General features: G+C 36.2%; 1 protein-coding gene across 1 annotated transcript in view; it reads right to left on the reverse strand.

Moving 5' to 3' along the window:
* LOC127659159 (DNA-binding protein SATB2-like) overlaps positions 1 to 8,073 on the reverse strand; it is a 53,747-nt gene extending 45,674 nt beyond the window's left edge. The window contains exon 1 of the mRNA XM_052148830.1: positions 7,460 to 8,073. The gene's annotated coding sequence lies outside the window, so the exon portion shown is untranslated. The remainder of the gene's footprint in view (positions 1 to 7,459) is intronic.
* Positions 8,074 to 9,523: the final 1,450 nt, after the last annotated feature.

The following is a 9,523-nucleotide window of genomic DNA, read 5'->3' on the forward strand; positions in this document are numbered from 1 at the left end:
CAGGGTGTGCTGAGTGACTCCAGTCAGGCTTCCTAAGCAACCAATTGCCCTGTTGTTGGGTAGAGTCACGTTGGGTTAACCTCCTCATGGTCGCTATAATGTGGTTCTCACTCTCGGTGGGAGCGTGGTGAGTTGTGCGTGGATGCCGCGGAGAATAGCGTGAGCCTCCACATGGGCAACGACTCCAAGGTAATGCGCCAAACCAGCCACGTGATAAGATGCGTGAATTGACGGTCTTAGACACGGAGGCAACTGAGATTCATCCACTAATTGAGGTCCACTGAGATCACAACAAGGACTTAGATCGCATTGGGAATTGGGCATAACAAATTGGTGAGAAAAAAAAAAGAATATATATATATATATATATATATATATATATATATATATATATATATATATATATATATATATATATATATATATATATATGACTTGAAGACCTACTGATTGTAGATTTTCTTAATATATGTTTGTTTAGAATGTTGTTTTGGCATGTAATGTCTCTACATATCTCTTGTATTTGTATTGAATGCACTGCAGAAGAAAGAGTGGCGGTGAGAAAAAGTTACGCAAAAGTAACGTAATGCTTTACTTTCCATAAAAAGTAACATTTTTATTAATTTTGTTATTTTAAACCGTAACGCAATATTCTAACGAGTTACTTTTAAAAGTAACGTTACCCTACACTGCCCATCACTGAGTGAGAAAGTGTTTAAAATGAATAGCACCCATTAAACATAACATTCCAGTTAAAACTGCCATTTCCCCAGTGCATTTTTGTTGTGCTCATGCCCATGTTCAAGTCCTATTAGAAAGCTTAATGGCACAAAGTTTGAAAATATTGCACCTCACAAACAATAGAGGATAAAGTCCTAAAGCACAATAGATAAAACCCACTGCTTGGTTTAAGATCACTGAGATCCACTTCAACTCTATGAGGAGAACAGATCTGTTTTTAATTAACAGCTCGTCTACAAAGTGGGCTTGCCCATTAGACTTGCAGTCCCAGGGGCAAAATAAAATCTCTTCACAAAAAGTGTCTTGCATGGAGCTGAGGGTGAAAAAATCTGAAGCTTGTAACCACAAAAGGACACAATGACCATTATGCTTGAAGTTTTCTAACTGCCATCATTGACAATTAGAGTTTTTCCTTAGCTTGCCTCTCTACACCCTATAGGCTCCCCTCCATTTCTTTGCTGTATTATCAACCCTTAAAGTCTTTTATCTGACTCAGTTCATCTCGCTCTTCACAGGTCCAAACCTGCCTAATTCTAATGAGTCCTTCGATCCCAATCAAGAGCTTGTCTGAATCTCTCCTTCCATCTCTATACCAAACTCTCCCTCTCTTTCTTCCTATCTGATCCTCCTCCACCCCAGCTCCAAATATTTGATGAGGAGATAAAACCAGCTCCAGTGTCTGCTCATCACTTATTTACAAATGAAGATGGCACTGTCTGTGCAAAGAAGGTGAAAGTTTATTTTGGTGAACTTGCTTCTTTTGACACCTAAGCCAAGCCTGATGAAGAGTTGCACTAGTTGTGATACACTGTTTTAGACACTTCTGGAATATGCTGATGTCATTAAATGTTGAGAAATTAGTATTGTGTGTGTGATTATACATGCTGCTTTGCACTTTCGGGGAAAATCTATGTAATTCAGCGCCATAAGAAAAAAAAACTGTTGTAAATGTCTTCTTAAAATAGACAGTAGTCTTCTATTTCAACTGATTGACTGGAAAAAAAATGTGTATATAATGTGTATAAATCATTAAAATATCATAATGCATAAATGGTAGGTAGTGGTCAATATTTGAATGCTGCCATTGTATTTTCATCTTCGTATTCATCAGGGGAGTTACGGTACGTTGTTGAATTGAATGAATCATAACAGCGTTAATAGTCATGTTTAAATGCTATCTCTCCAACAGAAGTATTACACAAAAGAGATAAATGTCTAATCAGTGCAAGTTATCAGGAATAATCTTCATAGATTGTGAAGATAACTGAAATTGAAAGCAAGATTTTGATTCATATAGTGAGATTAAGAAATTGCATATAATAAAATGATAAATATTTGGAATCTAAGGGATGAGTTGAACTAAGTCGTTGTAATATAGCAAAGTATTTACAAATATGCATTTTTATCAGTGTTATTAAAAAACAAACATACTAATTCACCCTCTTGACAACTTCCGCAATTCCTACAATTTCTGTGTTTTGCCTATAGATATTTATTACCAAATACATGGTTCCATTTTTATTTGTAATTCTTGCAGCCACACATTACAAACATAACTAATGACTGTTATGTTTAGTGGTAGATGAGAGAAGCCAGACGAGGGAGTGGAACAGAACTCAGATCCCATGAGACTCAAATTTCCAAACTATAACGACCACACTGCAGAGACTCTCTCTTAAGCATGCAATATACATTTTCTGCTCTTTCCCTCACTAACCTTCTTCTTTTCTCCACACTTCACTCTTTTCTTTGGCACTGAGAGTGGCCTCTGCCAGTTTTACCACACACAGGAAACTGAGGGCAGTAAACGAAACACTACTGACTATCTGACTATGCTCACACTGTCAGTCAGTATACACCAAGGAGAACGATAAAGAGACACTGAGAAATAAAGGCAGTAGGTTGGTAAAAAAGAGAGAGAAATGCTGCCTATCAAGATGCAAGAGCACATACACAGGACAAATAGCAAATGACATAAAAAGAAAACTGCTGTCAAGACAAAATACAGTCAGCAAACGGGTTTATATTAAAGTGAAGCAGGACAAAAAATAAACTCTACTTGCCCAATTTTTTTGCTTGTCTCCTAATCTGGTAATAAATCTAGCCCTTTACCCAGGTAGAGTTAATAACAACTAATGGATACATAACACAAATGAGCGATGAGATAATGTTGTGTCATGATACAGAAATAGGGTGGTATCTCTGTGTTGACAACGTGCTAAGGCGTTCACCTTATTGACCAGGGAATAGAGCAGTGATACTCATTTATTGCAGGGTTATTAAAGCATCGGCTCAGTGAGGGTACAGATAAAGCTGGTGAAGATGGTCGAGGGATACATATTAAAGGCCCCCGTATTGTCTCTCTCCAGCACAGGTGTGTGCATTGGGAAAGGAAGGATAGATAGATAGTACCTTATCACCCATGAATTTGATGGCAGATCAAACTGTAACCAAGACAGATGATTACAGTATAGATGGAATACACATTACAAGGAAAAGCTCAATACTTGGACTTCCTTGGATATATTTATCATACATATGACTAGTGGAGTACATCTGGTCTGAATACGTAGTTAGGGCACAATAAAACCATCAAATTGTGGTATACATAAGCAGTAAGAATAAGTGTTAATTGGATATCATTTAATTGATTAATGTGTGACAGAGAGAGATTGCATTGCCAAACAGACTGATGAAACAAATGTAGTCGCCATAATGTGAGTGAGTGTTTAAATGTTTAGGACATGTGTGGAGAAGGTGTAGATTTAGATACAAAGAAAGTGCGAGACAGACCTTGTGGAACACACTTAGTTGGCTAATAAACATCTTAGACAGTAAAAGATAAAGATTTAGTAGCAGTTTATTATGTTCTCCTTCAATATCTTGCTCTCTGTCTCATAAATAGACAAAAGTGCAGAAACACAAGTGTACACAAACACTCACACAAACCACAGAGCAGGCATGCAGCTCTGACACTTCCATGGACCACACATTGACATTGACAAAAATCACACATGGTTGACAACACTAAGCAGGGCTATAAACACATGAACATACACACTGAACCTATAATGCAGAAGGCATGACTGTGGTCTGGATTTAGGTATGTAGTGTAATATGTATATCAAATATAATGTGTATCTGTGTGTGTTCCATTTTACAAAGGCAGGCACAACAAACTCCACGTTCCATGTTCCCATGCACCTTTTTAATATGTGTGTGTGTGTGTGTGTGTGTGTGTGTGTGTGTGTGTGTGTGTGTGTGTGTGTGTGTGTGTGTGAGAAGCCATATTAATTAATGTAACATTTAATAACATCCTAATAAAACAAAGATCTTCATCTTTATGACGTAATACCTCTTAAAATAAGCTAATTCAATTAGCAATCGTTTTGTTAGTAACGAGCTGAGATTTGTTTTAAAATGTGTTTTATATTCGGTTGTCACTATAAGTGTCGTGTGGCGGAAAAGTGACGAATGGCACACAGTTATTTGGCTTTGATCAACTATGTGCTGCTAATTTACATTATGGCACAAGTTCAACCAGCCCCTGTACTCTGCAGCATCCGCATATGGCCAACAGTCAGTTTATATTTTAGGGACTATATTTTTAGTTGAAGAAATGTGAATACAATTATAAAATGAAAGGCTAATGTTTAAATTAAAATATGTGTCCTTAATTTTTGTGTAATGCAATAATAGTTTTATAAAAGCATTAAGGTATGCTATGCTATATTGTCAATATAGTCATGGTTGAAGGGGTTGCAGGCAGGGTTACGTCTAAAACCGTCAGTAAAGTGCCACTGTCAAAGCCGAACCGATATATTTACATTTTTTTAAAACTCTTATTTTATCTTGACATTTCGAGTCATTGCAAAATAAAGTTGTTGAACCTGTCTTAACTATTTTTTTTACTACATAATAAGAAAAGTCTAGATACAGGTGTCTTGTAGGCCTAGAAAATATTACAAATTAGGCTACATAAAAAATCAGCTATTTTAAATAATAAGAATTAAGGTCTACATGTAGCTAGTATAAGGTAAAGAACTCCTGACGCTGAACCAAAACGCTCTCTAAAGTCACGGTTTACTAATAGTCTACTACTAAGGAATGGGCTGTAGGAAACATGCCGCGAATTAATGCAGGATTTCATCCATTCTGATGTAGGCTACTCCACCAGGCGAATCCTTAAAATGCTTCCATCTATTGCAAATTAACTGAGACTAATAAAACATCTCAGTTACAGAGATTAACTTTTTTTTGCCTTTGCTCTTGACTAAAAAAAATATATAGTTTTTTTATTTTGTTTACATTATAAACTTCTGTGCCAATTTGCCAAGTGAATGGCGCATACATTAATATAACTTTAAAAACAATTTTAAAAACAACTTTAGAAACAATGATGGCAGCTATATTTAGCAAGAATACGTTCTCTGTCATTGGAATGATTTTGTGACTGACTGTTCAAATACTTTGCTGAAAAGTTTTAGAGTTGTGTAGCCTATGCCTAAATCGAAGTTTGAACTGACAGTGGAATATCGCATGTAGCCTAATATAATAACAAATCATATGTACTCGGTGTGTCTTTTTGATTTTATTTAGTTACATAGTTCAATGTCTAATAAGAATACAACTGTCTTTTATATTGTGGTTCTATTTACATTGAATGTGCATTGTTTTTGGCAACGGAAGGATAGGGATTTAATTACTTAATTTAATTTTTATTGTCTTATTTTATATTTATTTTATTTTTTTCTTCAAGTTAAACCTTTTTCAAAATGTTGTTTAACTTCATTCATCCGTACATTTAATGTAAAATATAATTGAACGTGCTCTGCGAGGGAAAATCACATCCATGTTAAAGGCGTGTGCCATTTCTTATATGAATAAACTGCAAACTACTTTTATCGAGTTTACATGCAAACATCTCTCTAAGTCCGACGTATTTGATTTATTTCGTCCCAATGTTAAATTAGGTCTGACATAAGAACTGAAATCTCTCGAAACAACCAGATTTAATTCTTGATGTTTCATTCTGAATTATTTTACGTTGCATGTTTCTCTGTGTGTTAGGTTTTACTCCAGAATTGCCGTCTTCATAAAGTTTCTAAACCGGCTATTTCTATATTAAACATAAGATAAATATAATGTAATTGATTCAAATATATCAATATTCTCCCCTCTTTGAATACAACTATCACAGACCTAACGATTTAAACATGGACCGCAATGTTTGTCCTTCAGTTATTGTTTTGCAAAATTCTTTTTCTCCTCATATGTCCTCATATTTTACCCGAATGAACTGAATTAGTAGCTAATTGTTTTACATCTAAAACACAAAACAATAGATTTGTACAAATCATGAATTATTAGTTAAATATTATGTCTGTACCTGCATTGTCGCATCTGTAAACACTATTTTATTGAAAACCTTAATTCTGAAAAAACATAAAAAGAGCAACATAATAATAATAATAATAATAATAATAATAATAATAATAATAATAATATAGGCATATAAGTAAACTGTTGCAATTAAACAACTCACGGGTGTAGTTTTCCAGGCTTCTGAAGGATTTAACAGATTAAATAGCATATTTATATTTATAATTTCATTTTATTATTATATAAGAAGATGTACATAAAATCACATTTTGGATATCAAGCCTCAGAATCCTCTCAAACTTTGAACAGGTAAATTAGGCTAACACGTAAACAAAGGTAAGAAATGCAGAAACATAGCTAGGCTATACACAAACCCAAACACACACACACACACACACACACACACACACATGCGTACATAAAGGCGATGAGACCGCAGACAAAAGTCAAACACGTGTAAAGCTAAACTTGAGGCCTAAGCTCAGGAAGAAAAACAGGATTTCCCTGAAACGCCTTCCAACATTACACTATCGCTTTGAAATGTTTCAAATATATTTAAAAATGCTTTTATTTTTAAATGACTTAGCATACACCTTAAAGACTTTAGAGCACTTACTCGTGGACGACACACTCTTCTAGCAAAAATAATTTTCAGAGAATTTCGACAATCTGCTGAAATAAATGGTAGGCCTAACATATTTAGCCGAATATACATATTTATGCGAAATGACCTAAAGAAACCATGATCAATTGTTAGATGTCGCAATAATGATCGTATCATGTTTGAAAACACATTTACATATACATTTAAATAAAATCTTCAGTAATGTATAGAGTGATTAATTATTATTCATATTATTATTATTATTATTATTATTATTATTATTATTATTATTATAGCAATTATTATTCTGGTAATTATCGAAAATGTAAATGCCCAATTGTGCTCATATAACAGACTCTGGATTACACACTTTAACATCAATCACTGAATAACTACTACAGGTAAATTGCATCACTTTCAGACAGATTACTTGCTTATTAAATTAGGCGAAGGTGATGAATGTGTTTTCAGAAGATTTATCAGTAGTCATATTCCATGTGAAACATACATGTGCTTCTAAATTGCTTAGTGGGCCTATAATTGTTTTGTTGTATTGCGGATATAGGGACTAAATGTTAAAGGTAGCCTATTAAAGAATTTACTTATAGATAACTTACTAATAGATATTCAGAGCAGTAAATCTTTTTGAGATTTAAGTAGGAATAAAATAATAACTGTGAACATGAATGTGTACAGCACTGGATGAAAGAAGACGAAAGTTCTTGTACTTACTGCTTATGGCGTGTCGGTACCTCGGTTGGCCGTTGAGAGGGATCTGTCCATTGATTAAAAGTATTGAATCCAGGGCTGGGCTTTCCGCTGCCTTGCGGAGGACTGAAAACGGCTGGTTTCGGTGGGTTTAGTGTTGGACGCTTGGGCTCCGTGCACTGTGCGCTGTGAATGAGCCACTGGAACTGAGAGACTCCGAGCTGATGGGTACAGGTATAGCAGGAAACAGACAGCATGAAGAGGTAGAAGGGTGCTGGGGTGGCCGGGTGGGAGAGAGAAGACAGTGCACGGGAATGAACGCAGCACAGAGATCCCAAAAGCAAACGACACAAGTTCCGACAAGCGACCGACGGCAATCTGTCCGGTAGTACGCAATCTTGCTCACGCTTTACCGCTAGTTTGAGCTACGAGTGTCCGTGGCACAAACCGGGCAGAACTGAAAGCCTCTGCAGCGGGAGCAAAGACAACGCATTAGAAGCTCAAAATGTCCATCTATGTCGCATGCACAAAATGAGAAATTAAGCAAAAACACACGTTAAATATCGGCTTTGTGCGATGCGGACACTACCTACGGCGGTGTTAAATCTCAAGAGCAACAATGTGAGTGTCACTTTCAATCTCTCCCTTGCGCGGCGCGCGGACTGACGGAGAGGGGGAGCAGTGAGAGGAGAGGGAGTGGGAGGAGAGGACTGGAGAGAAAGTGTGACAGGGAGGGAGGGGCGCCTAAGGTAAGTAATTAATTCACTCCATAAGTTATCAATAACGCCATTCCCTTAAATATCTTATGTTTAGCTTTGTAGTTGGACTTGAAAACACAGCTTTTTATTTATTTTTTACAGGTGTTGTCTGCACTGAAATTATTTTTTAAAGTTATACTTTATTCAATATAAAAACTGCATTATTATTGAGAAGCTGTTTGAGATAAAAACGCATGCCAGTATGCTTATTTAATTTAGTGCATTTTCACAAATCAAATACATCGTTGTCCCGTAACGTTCATTTGTTCAGTAAAGTCAGTGTCTGTCTTGAGAAGCAAGTTCCGTACAGAAATTATCACTGAACTGCTCGACCCACGTTAAACAGTGATCAAAAAGCCTTCTTCTGAGGCTGCTTGGATATCCTGTGGGGGAAACTACACTGGTGGATTTGAGAGTTAATTCTAAAACGCAAAATGGAAAAATCTTGTTTGGAATTAATGAAATATAAACTCTCAATAAACAAAAACTAGGCCTACTTAAAATGTGATTTGTCTCTGTAGATATATATGCTTTTTTAAGCGGAATCTCCTAATGGCTGGTCTCTAAAAGCACATTGGAAGTGACAGACTCGTATTTGGTGGTCCTGACTGAGACGAGAGACTCTAAGCACAAAGGACACCATCTCCAAGTGTCAACAATAATCATAGATGTAAGCTTAGATATATGTTGAGGCTGCTCAAGTTGAAGAACATTTGCCTCACATTTTGTTATGAGACTAACTGAGCTGTGGTGTCCAAGAGGAACAGGCAATGCTGGAACATAGAGGGAAAAAGATCAAATGTGTGGACACGTGAAGCTCAAGTTTTCCAGGGTCTCCCTGTTTTCATTGTTGCTTTAACCTCTTTCAAATCACCATTGATGCTCTCAATTGCTCAACGGTTACGCACTCAACCCGAACAAGCAATGTAGCCGACTTGAAAATAGTACCAACGCAGTTCCAACAGATCCTTCACAGCCTGCACTTAAAACTACAGTACAGCCTACACGTTTTTGTTCACTACAGTAGCCTGAGCTTTACTGTCTAGATGTAATTACATTATCGCCAAATAAAGATGCATAATCTAAAGGTTAAAACGCATGCAGAAATTCTGAGATCTCTTTGGTCGTTGAACAAAAGTATCTTACCTTTATCCAGGAGTGCTTGAATGGGAAATCATGAATTGCTCAAATGTGTGTGCAGTTGGCCGCTCCGCTGGTTTGAGACACTCTAGGATGTGTGAGCGAAAATTTGCCTAATTCGTTGCTATTAATAAACAAGATAATGATCACGTTGACTATGAAAATATGATGCAGTGTTGCGTGTCATTGA

Source organism: Xyrauchen texanus, chromosome 18, assembly GCF_025860055.1.
Source record: "Xyrauchen texanus isolate HMW12.3.18 chromosome 18, RBS_HiC_50CHRs, whole genome shotgun sequence".
NCBI lineage: Eukaryota > Metazoa > Chordata > Actinopteri > Cypriniformes > Catostomidae > Xyrauchen > Xyrauchen texanus.